The sequence below is a fragment of the Protopterus annectens genome, chromosome 7.part0 (genome assembly GCF_019279795.1).
Source record: "Protopterus annectens isolate FY-2018-M chromosome 7.part0, PAN1.0, whole genome shotgun sequence".
NCBI lineage: Eukaryota > Metazoa > Chordata > Ceratodontiformes > Protopteridae > Protopterus > Protopterus annectens.
The window spans coordinates 860,361,026-860,381,476 of NC_056739.1; positions in this window are offsets into that span (position 1 = coordinate 860,361,026).

Consider the following 20,451-nt stretch of genomic DNA (forward strand, 5'->3'; position numbering starts at 1 on the left):
GCACTTAAAAAGGGAGAGGGAGGAATTCTGCTTTAAATGGATGGGGAGCCTGTTTCAGAAAATGGGAATTCTCTGAGAAACATATCTGTCTCTCTAACATGTCCTGTTTATGCTGTAAGCAAAATGTTGGTCTTTTAATCTAGTTGTTCTGATGGTGTTTCTTTTGCGGATGTTCAAAAGGTTCATCAAAACAGGGTCCAGGGATGCCCTGTATGCCAGGCAAACATCACCTCTCTGAAGTCTGTATGATACCAAGTAAAGAGACAAGGCATTGTGTTTACTTCCTGCATTCTTTTTGTAAGGGACCTTTGTGCACATTCCAGTTACTGCATGTATCTGGTCCGGTACATACTGAAGGGGGAATAATATTCTATGATGGTTCTGATAAGGGCTGAGTACAGTGGTATGATGACCTCTCTGGACCTAGATACCATGCCCTTAAGTATAAGTTGAGCAACATAGAAGGATTTTCTTACTACCTTGGACATATGTTGATTGAAGGCTAAGTTACTGTCTATATGAGTTCTCAGATTCCTGACTAGTGAATCAACTTTTAAGGATGTTTTATTGATGACGTAGTTATCCAGAGTGGTAGACTTCCCAAAAGGTACTATAATGCATTTCTTGGTGTTGAGTTTTAAGCCATGGCTTTGGTAGCAAGCGTTTGTCTGTACTACACCTTCCTTGAGGTTGGGAGGATTCATTAACTGCTCCCAGTTTGAAATCATCTGCTAACATGGTAAGTCAAAGGCCTTTGCCATTAGCTGTGGCATCCAAGAAGTAGATGCCAAAGAGGAATGGGACCAGCAGAGAGCCCTGGGGGACTCCATTGGTGACTGGCCTGTTAGTGGAGGGGGATCACCGATTCTAACCTCCTGAGTTCTATCAGTGCAACAGCTAGTTATCTAGCATGTTATAAATGGGTTTATACCTAGTTCAGTAAGATTGTTGACAATGCCCAAGGGGGTATTGTGTCAAATACTTTACCCAGATCTGGGTGGGCAGTTTGCACCATTTTCCTCTCATCCATGACCTTCCTTTGACAAAGCTAAACTGCAAATGGATCCGGTGTCTGGAAGTCTCCTATGTCCTTGTTGATAATTTCCATGATAATTCTTTCTATGGTTTTGGAAATAAGACTAATGTCCAGGATCTGTTGAAGGTCCTCTGTTATGAAGAGGGATAACTGTTGCAGTCTTCCTTTCACACGGATCAAAGCCTGTTTTAAGATTATAATTAAATAATGTCTCCAGAGGTCCTGAAAAGTCATATTTTAGACTATTCAGGAGGCATCTTGCGATGTTATCGGGGCCCATTGAGGCTGTTTTCTTGGCTTTGTGAGTGCAGTCAAAACACACTTCATAGTTATAGCTGGAGGAGTTATGTTTAAGGGTATTTTTGAGGGGATGGTTGGGGCTGAGAGGGTGGTAAAGCTGGAACTGAATTTATCTGCCAACAGGTTTGTTATATTGCCAGGCTTAGTGAATGTGGCACCATTGATCACCAGTTCAGCACATTGCTGTGTGCTGCCCTTGAGGTTTCTGACATAGCTGTAGAAGGCATCATGGTTATCTTTCACCTGGAAGGTTATCTTAACCTCAAAGTTGGCTTTGCTTGACCTAATTATCCCTCTTAGTTGCCTATTTACTTTGATGAGAGAGTTTCTGTTTTTATGGAACTTACCCTTCCTGATTTTTGCCATATTTTTTCCCTTTTGTTGTAAATCCTGTTTAATCTGGGATGCCACCAAGGTGGTTGTTTCTAGGGCTAGTCCTTGGCTTAAGTCTGGTAGGTACAGCAGCCTCTATGCAGCAATTGACATGGTTGCACAGAGTTTCTGAAAGCATGTCAGCATAGGCTGCTGTGTTCTCTGGGATGGAGGGGCATTGAAGTTTTGGAAATCCATCACTTAATAAAAGGTAATTCACCTTGGAATACTTCCTAACTGTTACTGGTTTTAGTGGGATTATGGAGTTGATTTTGATTTTGAAGGAGATGACTTTATGGTTGAACCTTACCAGGAAGAAAGCGACATTGGAGGGATACAGAGTTCTCCCGTATTTGTAAGCATGAGGTCCAGTATGTTAGAGTCTCTGTTGGGTGTATTCAATATTTGGTCAAAGGTGTTTGTATTTGCAAAGCCCAAGAATCTCTGTGCCTGTAGGTTTGAGGCTGTGTAGGATTCCTAGTCTATAGAAGGGTTTGTTAACGTCCCCCATGAGTAAGGTATGGGTTGGATGGCATCTCTAGTAGGTCCAAGTAGACATTGTGAGCTTCTTAGGACATGGAAGGTGACCATAGCTGACTAGGCTATGGTACAGGATTTTGTCTATGGTGATCTGCACATGGAGGAACTCCAGCATGTCATCCTGTTTGACCACCCTAGAGGTATGCTTGTTACTGATGCATACTGTGCCACCTCCTGCTTTAACCCTTTTCTGTGCAGCTACTGGTCTAAAAGTGTGGAAGCCACTCAAACCTTGCACAGCGGGAGTAGTGTCTGCCACTTTAAACCATGTCTCGGTAACTGCACCGATGTCTATATTCTCGAGTGTGAGGAGGGCTTTTAGGGAGTGTATTTTTTTGTTTAGGCTTCTGGCATTTTATAGTAATATCATGAGATTCCGTTGTGTTGATTTTGCTATGTTGTTAAGTTTGTCCATTCATTAGGCATTGCCTAAAAAAGGCACTGTAGAGTGGATAAAGTTTTAACCAGTATTCAAAAGCCTAGAGGGGAGAGGTGCACACCATCCTTGGCAAAGCGATGTGGTCTGTTAATCATATCCTCCCAAGCTGACAAATACTGGATCCCCTTAGAATGACACCAGAAAAACATCCAGTTGTTGAAATCAGTCATTGTTGCCCATATTGTGGCATCATCCTTGGTGATGGTAATATGCTGCTCAATGCTAGGCTTATACCAGCCTAAAAGAAGGACATTCTCACTGAAAACGATGCCTGATTTTCAGTGTTAACTGGGATTCACTGAAATATTCTCAATGAATCCTGGTTCAATGCAATAAAGATTGATTTAATCCTTGTGTCCCTCAGTGACTCATCATATTCTGATTCACAGTGATTTTATACTATTACCAGCAACTTAACTGTGCACTACATGCCATGACTTGTAAGTTTATCCTACATCACTATCCAAAATTTACTTGCCATCCTTTTTTAAGCCTTGTGGTTGTTTGTGGAGATACGTCAGTAGATGATCACTCTCTCAAAGATTGTTTCTCACATACTGAACTGCACTGCTTTGCATTCTTGGAGTAAAATCCATTAGAGCCTGTAAGTACAGTAGCTGCACCAAAACAGGAATCCATGTAGTTACACAAAATAAAAACAAAATATCTTCCATTTCTTATTCTTTTTGACACTAAATGGCAAACTAATTTAAAATACCTATATATATTTAAAACACCTCACATGCAAACAAAAATGGTAATAAAGATTAAGCAGATCTCTGTTTTGACAGTTATATATTTGTTACATTGCGGTAAAACCTAAAAGTATTGAAATAACAGATTTAGGCTCAGTCTTTCTTATATGACATCTCTGTTTAGTTAAGGAGAAGGGTATCTTAATGGAAATGTTAAAAAAAGAAAATACATTATTACTGTTTGGGCTAAGTCTTTATAACTCAAGACTTTCAGGTGAACAAAGGATCTCAGCGGTATTTGTGTCCTCTAGATAACATTGTAACTAGAACAGTTTCCTAAAATCAGCAAAATGTAAAAGGCTATACGAATATGTATTTTTATGTAGCATCTTGTATGAATCCAGTATAGAGTAAGTTTCTTTTAAAGCTAAGCATGAAGACTAGACCACCATAGTAAAAATGGGACATGACGACATTCCTTTCCTCTGGTCAATACTGTTTTTGAACGAGATAGTTTGGTGGATTCATAAAGCCTACACAATCATTTTAATGGTGTGATGTTGCTGAGCAATGCTCACATAGCCACAAATAGTTTTAGATTCAGTAAATTGTGCTTACCGGTGAGCACTCATATGCAAGCACGGAAACTTCTGTGGCATCCAAATTGCAGCATAAGTAGCTGAATTGTATGCTAATGACGTAAATCAACACAGTGGAGTGATTCAACAAGCTGCAAAGCAACCGCATAGAATCCATGCTCATGTATGACTCCCAATTGATAGAAGGATAGTTGAAATCACCCATGACTGAGGTGTTTGGGTGTATAGTGAGTGATTCACATTGATTCAAGTAGGCTGAGTGGTTCTCATGGTTCATGGTAGGGAACCTATATCTAACAATGATATGTAAGGGGTTTTACCTACAGTTAGCAGGACATGGAGTAGCTCTAGGGAGTCAGACTGTTTGACCAGTCTTGAGGTGTATTTGTCTTTAATGAAGATGTATACACCTCTGCTTTTGGTTCTTTCATGCTCATTTTGAGGTCTGAATGTGTGGAAGGCACATGACTGGGGCGCTCTCTGTGGCATTGAACCATGTCTCTGTGACTGCACAGACATCGTCATCTTCCAAGGTAAGGAGTGTTTCCAAGAGTACAATTTCTGATTTAGACTCCTTGCATTAAGCAGCATAACCGTGAGTTTGTTTCTTGTGGATTTTTTTTTTACGTTGAGAATTTTGTGTTATGACATTGCCTAAAAAGGTGCTATGGGGGAGGCAAGTATCTTTGCTAGTAACCGAAAAACAAGAGACAACAGGTGAAGACCATCTCTAGCATAGCATTGTGGTCTGTCGACCATATCTTCCCAGACTGACAGATACTGAATCCCCCTGGATTGACACCAGAAGCTAAGCAATTGTTGAGGTCAACCATTTTTTTGTTTATATTGAGGTATCATCCTGGGTGAAGGTAGAATACTGCTTAGGGCTAGGGACATACCTGCCTGGGACACATAATCTGAGAGCTCAGTCATGTCTCTCTTCTTATAGTCCAGTGAGGTACATCTCAACTCATTCACTCAAATGACAGAGTCATAACGGTACTTGTTGTTGAGAGACTTGAGTGCGTGCATGATCTGACGAATCCTAGCACCTAACAGGCAGCTGATTGTGATCTTCTCTTTATCCAGCCTGGTAAGGGGGACATCTGTGTATCTTATTATGGAGTCGCCTATGACCAAGACATTTGGTTTGAGGTGTTTTGCCTTAGAGGCTAATTGGCTGAGACACTGTTGTGGGTATTTTTATTATGTGTAGTGGATTCTGTTGGGTCTGCAGTGTGTGCGGTAGGTTTGTGCTTGGGAGGTCTCTGATCTTTAGGTAGGCTTCTAGCAAGCACCTCCATGTATGTGGGTTTATGCATTGCGAGCTTGTTATGGGCAAGAGGTGAAGTGTGTGTGCTGACAACCTGTTTGATATCTGGTTTGTTGTTATGTGGGAGAATTGATTCCAAAGTCACAGTATAGATACAGCCCTCACATGTTGTATTTGTTTGTTTTAGAAGTAACTGTTGTCAGTATTCATGAGACAATTGTTACATTGCTTCAGGATGTCCATGTCAATCAGGCTGGCTGGAGAAATGGTGGGAAACCGTCTGTTCGTTATGGCAGGTATATACTGTAGTAACTAGTGGGGAGTGGGCTAGATGGGCCAGGTTTTGCTGTAAGACTAACAAAAATTGACTATTCTGTGGAGGGCCAGGGGTAGAAAACTGTGTCAGTGCTTCACAATGCATAGCTGAGTTGCTTGCAGGGCAGCAGTGCAAACTCTGAGCAGCTCTGTTAAAGTGAGTGCAAATCCACCCAAACATGACACTGAAATACAAGTGAAGTTAAACGATATTAAAAAGTAAACAAAGGGAAAACCCAAGACATAATCTTATTTCAGCAATCCCCAACTCAGATGTGTCTTTGGCTGCACACTTCTGCCACAAGGGTACAGGGGGGCCTTCATAATGTAAGATGTCTGGTTTAAGTGCTCAAATGATACCAAAAAGTCTAGATTCAGCAAGCCTAAATCTAGTCTATGCTATAAAATGCAGAAGTACTAGAAATTCAAAGTGCAGAAAATTGCAGTCACAACAGCAAAAAAAAAAAAAATAAATAAAAAATAAACACAGTTTAAATAAAGCAGCAATTCAGTAGAATACTCCCACAAGGGTGTAATGGTCTGGAACCCAAGTGCTTAAACCAGAACAAAGACACTTAAAATACTAGGCACAATAAGACTTCACTGGCAATTCCCAGCTTAGAAGGGTGTACTACACTCTCCTGCCACAAGAGTCTAGACCCCAAACCTTCCTAATGTAAAATAACTGGTTTGGAACCCAAGTGCTTAAACCAGAACAAAGACACTTAGAGAAACAGGCACAATAAGCCTTCAATCAGCAATTCCCAGCTTAGAAGGGCAAAGGCTACCCTCTCCTCCCACGAGTGTAGACTACAAACTTTCTAAATGTAAAACAATGGGCCTGAAGCCCAAGTGATTAAACCAAAACTAAGAAGCTTATAATAACAGTTACAATGTAATATGATACCAGACAGATTACAGTGGCATGTCTTTTAATCTATCCACATACATCATGGCATGGTTTGAATGCCCTGTGTTATCTTGATGAGAAAGCCCTGTAGTCTGTCCACCTCCTGCATGTGTCTGGTGAGGTGCATGCAAAAGGGAGCATTATACTGTATTACTGTTCTAATGAGTTTGACTACATTGCTGTCATACAGTCCTGAGATCTGAATGTGATGGCATGTCATGATGTGCACCATACATACATACATACTGGAGAACCATTAAAGAGAAAAGTTAGAAAGTAATGAGACACCTTGCAGTTCCTGACTTCACAACCCTTACCAGAGAATACACTACAAAGTATTAACATGATGATGCTATCCACTGTATAACTTGACAAGGCAAATATAAGGGACAGGTACAATTATCAGTTCAACAACACAAATGCAGCTATATTAGGCACTAATGTAGCTATGCAACTATGCATCAGACACAAAGCCTTTGTTTCCCTGAATCCAAAAGAGAGAAAACAGGGATATGGCACAGTTATCATCACGTGCACAGACTGTTGTGTGGGGATGGTAGGAGGCCTAGGTTGACACAAAAGGTCGGTGAGTGTGTATGAGTAAGAAAAAGAAGCAGGCAGCCTGACTCATGTAACTGTTGTGTATATGTCTGTAGGGGTCCTTCATGTGACAGTGGTGTGTAAGAGTCTGCATGAACACAGCCAAGCTTAGTGCTAGCTCTGCATCTTGGTATGTTGGACAGGTGTAAGCCGTGCATGGTAGAGTTGGCAGTTCACTGTTGTCACTCCCAGCCACGAGAACTGGCTCTGCCAGGAGTTGCACTGGCACAGCCATGCCCAAGGTCAGATGCAGTGCTGCTACCTGAGTGTGACTGGTGTCTGCTGGATGTACTCCCTTCACAGGAATGCCTAAGACCACGACCCCATGGCCTAATACATCTGGGCATGGACAGCACATTCACCAATAGATTGATGGAAGTACTGCCACTACGAGAGTGTGATCGGGCATGCCCACATTGCCTATCAGCAGATGTTGTGGCTGACCTACACCCATGAGATTGACATTCCCCTTCTAGCAGATGTTCCATCACAGACACTGCTCGTTTCATGACAGACACCCCTCAGTTCATCACAAACACCCTGCATTCCAATGTGTTATTCATCCTATCCAGTGAATCAGCAACACGGCAGAAGCAGTCATGCATATCAGTCTGTGCCACATCTACAACCCTCAGTATTTGTCTGGAGCACTTTTCTGAGCATGCTTGTGCCTCCATGACAGACCTAAATATACATTGAGTGACACTGGAAGAGACACCTGCACCAGGTGGAAGAGGGACAGCAGGCCCCCTTCCGATTACTCCTATCAACCCTTCTGCATGGCACCTCAACCACACTTGGGCTATGGCCAGACTCAACAGGCACTGAAGCCACAGTAGCCACACTTTCCTGATCAGTGTCTTCACCCTCCACCTGTCCAATATCTGTGGGCTCAGTGGACTGGGTAGGCATAGGCCTACTGACTATGTCTGGGGAAAATGAAGGGGATGGCTGTATGTCAACCTCTGTGTCAGATACAACCTTTTCACTTCCCCAGCTGTGCCTCAGTTTCACCACCATCATCAGTGTCTGATGAAACACTGACATCAGATGGCACAGCGTCCACATTCCCACTGCCACAATCACCAGTGATAAAAAGGAAGAAACACAGGCATACATTAATATCTGCACTACTATGGTGCAATATATGCTAAACAACTAACAGTGCTTCCACTATTACAGACAGTACAGCAATACACACAACAGACCTAAAATGACACAGTATGATATTTCTTTAAATTGATCTGCAGTACTGACCTAAATTTATTTGGCTTACCATCTGCAGGAAGCAGATGTTGCTGGATTCCTGACAGTCCTGAAATAAGTTAGGCAAGAGGTATGGGCAACATCATCACGTTTAACAGTAAGACAGAGGGTACAGCATGTACTCCTATATTCAACAAGAATGTGGCTGACAACTCCAAACTGTGCTTATCACTGTAGTAATCTTCAATCCCCCCTCCAAAAAGATATGTGATACAGAAGTAACTTACAGCACTATTCAACTGGTCATATAACAAAGCCTACCTGGAAGCTTCTGGGACACAAAGGGAGTGGTGCCCACATCAAGTACATGCTGTGGTCCACTCTGCTACAAGTTGTCATGTTGGAGGATATTTGCCAGAAACTCTTCATTGTGGGTGAGAGGTGCTAATATAACATGCCCTCCCCCGGTTACCCTTTGATCTTGGCAACAGCAGCTGTTGGCCTCTGTGCAGAGGTAATCATGTCAGTGGACCTGTGGCGCACCTGTTCATATGTCTGTCTGTGGCCACCCACAGAATTGATGTTGGCAACAATCTGCTGCCATACTCATAGCCTTTCTTGCATATTGGGACGATCCCTTCCCAGCAGAAATGCCCCATGTTGACAGAGAGCATCAACAATGATATTGTTCTCCACTTCACTGAAGGGGGGGGGGGTTCCACCTCACTGACATTTTGTGTCCCAAAAGACAACAGAATGATAATACACATAAGTATCACATAGCTACAAAGTAACTGTTTCCACATAAAACAGTAAAGGTATCAGTCAGTAGTACCCACTGGAACAACATAAAACAGTCTGCACATGTGGAATACTAACAGCAGGCAGGATGCCAAACAAGGAGAGTAGCAAGAGCAACATATTCTTGCATGTGCCATAGCAGTAACTCAACTGTTCCCCCCCCAAAAAAAACAGTCCATTTTAGTTTGTGACAAAACAGTAACTTTTCTTTGCTCCCCCACCCACAAAAGAGCAGGCACATTTACCATTTTGCTAATAAAACATCTTTGAAATGCCAGATGTACTTTCAAAGGGCCGGTCCCTGAAACATTTGTACATATGTATCCCACAGCTTTCTATTTTCATGTATTATCAATCATTTGTACTCTGAAATGACTTGATAAATATGGCCATGCCATCAGTACACTTCTAACTAATGCATACAGATAACAGTGTAAAAGCCTTTGCTTCACATTATTCATTAATATATCCTAGCATATGCATTATGTAGATAACAAAATGGAAGCATACCTCCTGGAGTTCAATACTCCTCTGAAAAGATATCTTTGGAACAAGTTTGCTTTTGTGAAGTCCTGCAAACATGTAGCAAGTGTCCTCACCATCAGTTTGGCTAGCTTCACATTTACTTTTTATAATACAGTAGATTATTAATGGATTGCATCTCTCTTAGCCTGTGTTTCAGAGATGCTAATTACAGCATAAGCAGCTGAATTGCATGCTAATCAACCCATCTGGTGGAGCTAGTCAACAAGTTATAAAGCAACCATATAGACTACTTGCTGGTTTGTCCTGTGTATTTCAAAATTAGTGGAGTACAGACCAGACACAGAAAGTCTACACAGACAGAATGTTTGGAGCTGCTGCTGCTTAACTCCATTTGAATGTGCTACAGACTGTAGGCAGTGCTGCTGCTGGTGCCAATAGGCCTAAAGGCCAAGACAGAGAAGAGTTTTCAGGCCACATTTAACTTATCACAACATACATGACATGGACATTGTAGAGTGCAACAGGGTGGACAGGGACACAATAAAGGAACTCTGTAACCTCTGCCAGTCTCAACCCAGAGCCAGAGCCTTTACCTACCCATGTATTGGCTGTGTACTGCTTGCATCGCAGTCAGCCCATAACTAACAATGTGGCAACTGCTATATTTACAATACAAGTCCTGAACATGTGCTGTACTGTATAATAATATTATGGCATGTCCTTGTATTTCTTCACTTGGTACAGTAAGCAAATTAATGGTGGGATATTTGTGCACCAATTAACATAACATTTAACAGCAGAGAGTTATTTGACTTATATGTGTCGATTAACAAGTAGCAGGCCTCAGGCATCAAAGATTCAGAAATTAATACCTCTCACTGCATGCCCACAGTTTAGCACCATACGTTTGTAATGGGAAATCATAACAGAAAGAAGTTAGAAAGTAATTAGACACATTGCAGCTTCCAACTTCACAACCCTCACAAGATCAAACAGGCAGGATGCAAAACAAGAAAAGTAACAACAGCAACATATCCTTGTTTGTGCCATAACATTATCTCAGCTTGGGTCCACCTCACTCAAAAGAACAGTGCACCCTTGCATGTGCCATAAAAGGAACCCACCTTTGCCCCCCCCAAATGGGCAGTCTATGCTTGTTTGTGCCATCTAACCTGCCCTTCATTTGATGGCAGTTGCATAGCATAGTATTCCCAATTAATATTCTCACACATTTTAAGGTAAATGATATAGACTGACTTATATACTGCATGTTTCTGAGTACTGGCCAGATAACTGATGAATGACCATGAAACACAGAAAGGTAAGACACAGCTGTATATATACAAGGAATAATCATAACAGGTTGCGTGAGCACTACATCCAAATATATTAAATATACTACATTTACAAATAACAGGTTATGCCTTGATAACAGTGTGCATTCAGTTGCACATCGTTGTGAGAGAAATGACTTCATTTATTTGCTGGAAAGCTGCTTGTGTGGCAAAGATGGATAAAGCACCCATTCTATTTTCTAAAGGTGCACTGGAGTGATAGTTGTGATCCAGAACTATGTAGTCATATCTCATGTGTACTAACATTTTCTAATGTGTATGCCAGAGAGTGATTTTCCTCATTTCAACTATTTCTCCATTATTTATTTTTTATTTATTTATTTTTATTTTGGGGCCACTGTTTGCACAATGTGCTGCTAAGCACAAACATGTTTGGGTATGCTCATCTGGTTTGCGCATTGAGTAACAGTGCACAAACTGGTCAAATGGGCCACACAGGTAGCAGGCAGGACCCAGACAGCCACACATATAAATCAGATGCATTAAATTAAGACTGTTGGCCATCATACAAACATGTTGCCCGGCAGTGCACACCCTTGAGCATCATGTTTGCATGATGGTAAGCAATGCACAGCAAATGTTGCAAAACCAAAATGTGTGCATGCTCAGTAAGTATGATACCTGCAATTGGTGGGAAAACATCATTCTACATTGGTCTTGATCTGTGGTAGGCATGGCAGGTGTTCATGGAGAGGTTTTGAGATTCTGTGCTCAAAATTGGGGTGTCCAAAGTGTCTGTTGGACTCCTAGTAAATGAATATGGGCCCAGGCTTTTGCAGAGGGACTATCTTGTTGCCCTTGCTTTGAGCAATGCTACCTGTATCCCTCGCACTGGTGAACAATGTAGGAATCACTACAGAGACCTCTGGATAAGGAAGAGGGATACCCTTGACTGTTGGATCGAGGAATGTAGGACTGGGGGCACCCCACAGATGTGTAGGTGTCACTTACAGAGACTAATTGTAACAGTTAAACAGCTGGATATAGTCAGGATTGGTATTCATAATGGTATTCTGTTCTATTTTTTTCCACAGCTGTAAAATTAAAAAAAACAGTAGACTGGCACCACAAAGCTCTAAAATGCTGGTTTATTAAATCCAAATGCAAGAAAAACCTTTCACCACTCAAGGCTTCTTCAGGCAAATACAAATACATCAATCAAAGCCAATGCTTCTTAAATACATAAATGATCACATGACTAAGGAATTAAATAATTAGTAAAAAAATCATAAATAATCATTATAAAAACAAGAATTAAAATCACCTTTCCTTCATAAGAATCATAGCCTAAGAATATTATAATACTCTTATTTTATTTTATTACGCCTTTCTTTAAGTATAGGTTTTATAGTTATGCTGTTATTTAAACCAGGATATTGGTGAACTTTAATTTGCAATATCTACTTATTTTCCACTGTTTCGGTGTAGTTATATATATCTCCCCCTAATATTTTCATATATATTCTGTAAAATAAAGAACCTAAATTCATGTTTATCGTACGTGTCTTTAATAAGTCTATATAAGGCATTGGTATCAAGTTTTCTACGTATTTCTGATAAGTGCTCAGCTATCTTTAAGCTTCCTATTCATTTTTTATTTATTTATTGATTGATTTATTTGCAATTTGATTACCAGGGAAGTCCACTGGGCCGAATTGACCCATTTTCAGTGGAGGCCCTGGGAGAAAAGCTCCAAGATGCATTATACAATTTAGATACAAATGATAGTTGATATTAAAGATCTTATGTAGAATAGTTACTCATAAATGCATTCAGTATCATGCATAGTTAACAAATTCATTAAGCCTGAAGGTAGGGATCACACAGTTTCATTTGAGGAAAACAAATATGGGTTAGGTGTAAATAGCATTCTACTGTTGATGTGTGTATGTAAAGCGTATTTACATACAAACCTTTTAAGAAAATGTAAATATGCTTTACATACACACACAAACAGTAAAATGCTATTTACAATATTTACATGGTTGGGCTGTGTGAGGGTAGCTGTAGGAGGTGAGAGCTTAGAAAGAAGCTATAGAAATTGTTGAGAGCTTAGATAGGCTCATAGAAGGATAACTATGAGAGTTGTAGAGCTTGGGAACCAGACTGAGAACCCCCTTGGATTAGGTTGGGTGAAGGCAGGTACATTTCCATTTAGTGGACAGGTGTTTGAATAGTTGGGCTGTGAAGTTTTCTGAGTTTGGTATGGTTCTTAGTGTGGAGGGAAGGGAATTCCATTTTTTACCTAGTGAGAAAGACAGGATTTTTCCTTTTATATATAGAATGCTGTACAAAGGAAACATTTACATGTGTAAATAATATTTGTGGTATTACAAGTTCCATGACTTCTGAAATAAAAAAATGTGAAATAGGATGCATAATATAAGGTTCTAAAAATATATTTGCAATAACTGCAATTTAAACATTTCTGAGTACCCAACTTATTTATTTTATTTAATTGAAAATATTTTTCTTGTTCCTTATAACATAACTTATGTTTGCTGTTAGTTAAAATTTTATATCCAAATGCTAAATAATTAAGAGTAAGATCTTTAAAAGCTGGTATATGTTTCAGCATGCTTTTTTGATATTTCTATCATAAGGTAGAATACATCTAAAAGTTCTTCCATTATTTTATTTATTTAAAATATTAGTATTCTCTTTATTTCTTTTATTTAACATATTCTCCTCAGAGAAAGTAGGAAAAATATCATAATTGAAATTATTCCTTATTTGCCTTTGTATATTTTCATTATTATAACCTCCATGAGAAAAATCTTCCACCATGGACTTTAACTGTCTATTCATATTATCCTTATTAGTATTCAGTTTTGCAAGTCTAGTAAATTGATTTTTAACTACGCTATTGAAAATATGTGGGGGGTGCATACTACTTTTATGCAAATAAGTGTTCTTCTTCACATTCTTTTTAAACAGAGTGGTATTAGTAAAACCATTAGTATTCTTAATTAATCTAATATCCAGAAAGTCTATTTGACTAAAATGCACAGTATATTTAAAACATAAAAAACTAGAAGTAGAGAGTAGATATTTGATAAATTCATAAAAAACATTTAAAGAACCATTCCATATAAGAAAATAATCATCTACGAAACTCTTATAGAATAGAATATTATTTATATGTACATTCATATTCCCATCCAAAATATATTTCAATTCCCAATTATTGACCAATAAATTTGCGTAGCTATTGGCCATGGGTACCCATGGCAACACCTTTACATTGCTTATACATTCTATCATGAAACATAAAAACATTATTTTCTAAAACTATCAAAGCACATAGCATTTCAGTTTCTGCTGCATTAAAAATAGCAAATTCCGCAATAAATTCCCTTAGGAATTCAAGACCTATATCATTAGGAATGGAAGTATAGAGAGCATCTACATCTAAGCAAATAAAATAACAGTCAGCAATGTTGTTTTAGATGACCAAATAAAAAGTTATTTTAAAAATTGTGATGTGTCCTTAATGACAGTGGTCAAATGGTTCAGAGCCACTTTCAGTCTAGATTCTATATCTTTAGATATAGGCTCAGTGAGCCAACCAGTAGCTGAAACTATTCAACTCAGTGGGGGAGCTGAACCTGACTTATGTATTTTGGGAATTCCATAAATAATGGAATTCTTGGATGCTTAACATGAAAAAATTCCAGCATATCAAGTGTAATGTCATCATTCAAATGCTTTTCATACACATTACTATTTACTAAAGTTATAATATGATTTATATAACATTTGTCTATTAATTCATAGTTATATGACTCAAGCATTTCATACATTTTTAGATCATAGTAAGTAGTATCCAAATCTACTATGCCCCCACCCTTATCAGCTGCTTTAATAACAATATATTTATTTAAAGACAAAAACTTTATTGCTAACTGTTCTTCTTTTGACAAGCTGTAAAAACATCTATTGTTGTTTGTAGCCATAAGTTCATAAATGTCTTTCTCTACTTCTTCTTCAATAGCAGTGACAAGTGGGCTGCATATTGAAACAAAGGTACTGCATCTCCTCAAGCTATTTATTCAATTATCAGAAAAATCTTTTGTTACCAAACGCTAACTGAAGATTAAAACTCCTTACAAATAATTTAAATTCTGCTAAATAATCAGCTATATCAACTCTAGTCAGAGGAATAAAGGATAAAACTTTATTTAATAATAATAATTCATGTTGAGTCAAAACATAACTAGATAAATTAAAACCGTACCATTTAAGTTTGTGTTTGACTCCTCCTGTTCATCCTGTGACTGTTGTATCTTGTTTGGCTGCGACCTCATTGAGTTGTGCGTGCTCTTTTGTCTTTTGGCAAAGGGAAAGGCTTCACCATCACATATGGTGTATCTAAAGGGTCCAGTGCTGAAACAATAACTGGATCCACTATTTTAATAGTTTTGCTGACTGAACTGTTGCATTAGTTTTACAATGGGAGTTAACATTTCCTATGTTTAAAATATGGTTAACTGGATACTGTGTATTATCCGGTTCAGGCTGCTGTCCTACCTCTATCACAGAGAGCATTTGTGACTGCATGATTGGAGGAACTTGAATTTGCTGTTGTGTGATTGGAGGGGCCTCAGAATTGTTGGTTTGATTCACAGTTTGTTCATCTTTCCGTTTCTGCAAACCCTCTCCTCGATTAGCCCATGAGAACACATTGCCTGTATTGAAATCACAAATATCCCTATTGATCTTTTTCTTTTTAACTTCTATTAAATGATTTTCAAAATGTATTAATCTATCCATTGCATCAGCTAAAGCTGTTGAGTGAGAATTTGTCTTAATTATATAGATTAACTGATTATAGTCTTGTAACAGCTCTTTGTTTTAGCTGATTTTCTATTGGCAGGGAAAAGGCAGTCATTAATTGTATATATATATATATATATATATATATATATATATATATATATATTTAAAAGAACAATTCATGTTAATTACCTGCCATTGTTGTAATAGTTTCAGATATTTGTCACTGTGGTTCGGCATTTTAAGTATACAAAATCCCTGTGGTATTATTTTGTATTTCAGGTATACATCAAACGAAAGTCATTGTCATTGTAACATTTTATATTGTTGAATTTTATGTTCAAAGTGCAACAACATACTGAGATAGTTCTCTGTTAGCTACTGATCATTTGAATTGTTAACATTTTCAAATGGAAAAATGACCATTAACGGATTTCATGTTATATCCAAGAATGCGTTAATGCTAGGTACATTAAGATGTTGATTTGTACTAGTTGAAGGAACAGAACTCATATTCTGTAGAGACATTGTGTTCATGGGCGTAACTAACACATAAAAATGTATCAAAAACAAAATATTCCACCTCGAATATAAAGCCAGACTAACACAGATGTAAATACAACTAAAAATAAAAAACAGTAGACCGGCACCACAAAGCTCTAAAATGCTGGTTTATTAAATCCAAACACAAGAAAAATCTTTTACCACTCAAGGCTTCTTCAGGCAAATACAAATAAGATATATATAACTACACTGAAACAGTGGAAAATAGGTGGATATTGTGATTTAAAGCACACCAATACCCTGGTTTAAATGACAGCATAACTATAAAACCTATACTTAAAGAAAGGCATAATATAAGGTTATTATAATATTCTTAGGCTGTATATCTTATGAAGGAAAGATGATTTTAATTCTTGTTTCTATCATGATTATTTATGATTTTGTTTGCTAATTATTTAATTGCTTAGTCATGTGATCATTTATGTATTTAAGAAGCATTGGCTTTGACTGAGTTATTTGTATTTGCCTAAAGAAGCCTTGAGTGGTGAAAGATTTTTCTTGCGTTTGGATTTAATAAATTTTAGAGCTTTGTGGTGCCTGTCAACTGTTTTTTTTTATATTTAGTTGTATTTATGTCTCTGTTAGTCCGGCTTTATCTTCGAGGCAGAATATTTTGTTTTTGATTTATTTTATCCACAGCTGTCACAGACCCATGCATGCCAATAGATTGGCATGGATGTGACAATCTTGTGGTATGTATGCATCTGAACAGTACTGTTATTTTAGCAATAAAAGTAAAGACACCTTTATTGGTTTATTATGCAGTTGTATCAAACTGAGCATTCATCTTTCAACTGTAACAGGAAAATATGCATGCATTAGTCTGGAGACCAAAACAACTGTTCACTATTACAAAGTAGTCAGCGTTTGTGAGTTCAAAAACCACACTTCCCAAAAATACAATACTGTTAAGTTTTCATCAATATTGCAATGTAATGTCAGAGCTGTAAAGCAGTGGCACAATTGGCCTGCTGTAAACTATAATTAATATAACTGGAACAGACATATGTGCAATATATGCACACATCAAGGATTGCTTGCTGCAATCTGTAGTATAGTGTGCATCTGTTAGGGCTGAGTAGTCCTAACAGTAAAAAAGGTATTTGTTAGGAGTTGGTAGTCTTAAAAGCAAAGATAGCAGAATAGAGTGCTGTAGCCAGTGGACTGGGGGCAGGAGGATCCCATGGGACAGGCTATCTCACTGTGCTGTGAGAAAAAAATTAAAAATTACACAAAAAAAGAGAGAGAGAGAAGATAAGGGTTGGGGTGAGAGAAAAACTGAGAGAACATTAGTAACTTCATATGTGACATACAAAACATTGATACAATTATTTGATTCTATTCTGTTACCTTTACTTTTAACACTACAAACACCAAACAAATTTCATCATTACTTTTAAGACTATTCACTTCATAACAGAGGCATGCTATCGTATGAATTGCAGCCACCAGTCCTTGATGTGTGCATGTATTGTACATATGTGTGTCCACATTATACTAATCACAGTTTATAGCAGGCCATTTGTGCCACTAGTACAGCGGTTACATTGCAATAATGATGAAAACCTAACAGTATTGTATAATTGGGAAGTATGGTTCTTGAAACTACAACTGCTGACTTTGCTCTCTAATACTGTACTGTTATTTTGTCATACAGACTACTGCATGCATACTTTTCTTTTACAGTTTAGAGATGCATGCTCACTGTTATTTGAGAATATGGAACTGTTATTTTGTGCTACAGACATGCCTACTTTCTTTTACAGTTGAGATATGCATGCTCAGTTTGATACAACTGTATTAAATATCAACTAAGCGGTCCTTAACTTTTAATGCTACTAAATTACTATTAAAATTATTATTATTATTAAATTACTATTTAGAACAGTACTGTTCTGATGCATAAATACTACATGCTCCTGACATCCTTAACAAACATGCGGAATGGGACCTGACATTCAATATTCGCTCAGTGGCAGCTGTGGAAAAAACAGAACAGAACAGAATACCGTTATGGATACCAGTCTTGACTATATTCAGCTTTTTACTCTTACAATTACTCACTGAAATTGATGTATAAACATCTGTGGGGTGCCCCAGAAATGAGAGTAGAGTAAAGTCTTAAAGTTGGAGTGGTTATGGGTAGTTCTAATGTGTGGAGGAAATTAATTCCATAATCTGGCAAGGGACAAATATAGTAAGAGCTGCCCTGAAGTACATGTGGGTTTGTAAACTTTGAGGAGATTTTGATTGTTGGATATGAGCACTCTATGAAGATAATGCATTTTTAGGGTGGAGGAGAGGGAAGGACAGTTAGAGGGTTTGAAAATGAGTTTATGTGCTGTTGTAAGTTGAATGAATGTCAGATAGTTAGGGAGCTCCAACCAATTTAGAGAATGGAGGGAGTCGCAATGGTGAGAGGAGGATTTGGATCCGGTGGCAAACTTAGAGATATTATTGTAGCAGGAAGATAGTTTTGATTTGAGGGTAGATTGAAGATTAGTAAGGACAGGGGCTCCATATAGGAGAGAGGGAATGAGGTATGTGATAGATAGGAGTTGTTTGGTTGAGGGAATAAGGTATTGGCTGTGTCGGTATAGCATTCCAAACTTTTGATGGATTTTCTTAATATTAGTTTGTAGATGTGTGTCAAATTTTAATTGATCATCGATAAGGACACCCAGCAGCTTTGTGTAGGGAACTATTTCAATAGAGGTCATGTTATGGCTGATAATAGAGAAGGATGCTTTGTCAATTATGGTGTGTCTGGAGGGGTGAATATCATAATTTTGGATTTAGATGCATTGAGAGCTAGATGGTTATTCAACATCCAATGCTCAGTGCAGGAGAAGGTGTCTTGAGTTAAATTCATAAGTTTAGGGGGAGATTTGGCAGAGCAGATGATGGTGGAGTCATCTGTGTATTGGATGAGTTTAGCATTAGGGATGCTCTGATGAAAGTCATTGACACAAATGTTGAATTGTGACAGGCCCAGTATAGAGCCTTGTGGAACTCCTGTTGGAGAGTGGAGGAAGGAAGAAGTACAGTTATTCCACTTTACGGCTTGTTCTTTATCTGAGAGGTAGCTGGGGAACCAGTTCATGAAAGAAGAGGAAAGGTTTAGATGAGAGAGCTTGGACAAGAGGAGATTGTGGGATATGGTATCCAAGGCCTTAGATAAGTTGAGAAGGAGGGTAGATACTATATTGCCTGAATCACAAGCAGAGTTAATGATTTTGAGAAAGGAGAGGAGGGCAGTAGTGGTACTGTGGCCAGGTCTAAACACGTTTTGTTTAGGGGTCAGTAGTTGATTGTCTAGCAGGTAGGGTAAGAGCTACAGGTGGATGCATTTTTTTTAGAATTTTAGAGATAGGGGACAGGACAGCTATTGGGCAGAAATTGGAGATTGTAGAGTTGCTACCCCCTTTGTGGAGGAGAATGATGAAGGTTTTTTTTCTAAAGGAGGGATACATAGGATTCTTGGATGGAGTGATGTATTAGGATACTGATGAGTAGTGCTATGTCATCGGCAGCTAGCTTGTGGAAATTAGATGGAATGTTATCTGGGGTGTTAGAACAAGGTTTTAATTTTAGTAGGAGTTTTATCCTAAATAGATCAAAAGCATATGCACATAATTACAATCCGTCTAATGAAAAACTCCTTAAATGTATATATTATTATGTTGCAAATGCAAATCATGGACCACATCTAAAGACTTATTATATCTTCACCATAATTATTAAAAAAGTTTACGTCTTCATGCTAGGTCAAGAATGAGTTCATTGTAAAACAACAATTAACATTTATAACCTAATATTAAAATACAGCTAATAAAAAACTTTTCATCTATCAAAACAATGCTTAGCTGGCTGCTGTTAGTTCTCAAAAAAACACGGAAATATCTCAAATATCTTTAAGCTCTATGGCATACATTCATTAATGTGATAATTCATCTCTTATGTTTGCCTTCAAATGAAAGTGGACACTACTTCTTAATTCCATCAAATCCTGAAAAATGAACAAAAGGTCTGTCTGACCTAGTCAAAGATAGACATTGATCTTCACTGACAAAACAATCCATATGCTGAGTGCCAACATGGTCACATGATGTAATATGCAAAAATATATGCAAATGTGACCATGGAGACATATAAAAAGTATAAAGAAACAAAATAAGTCAAAA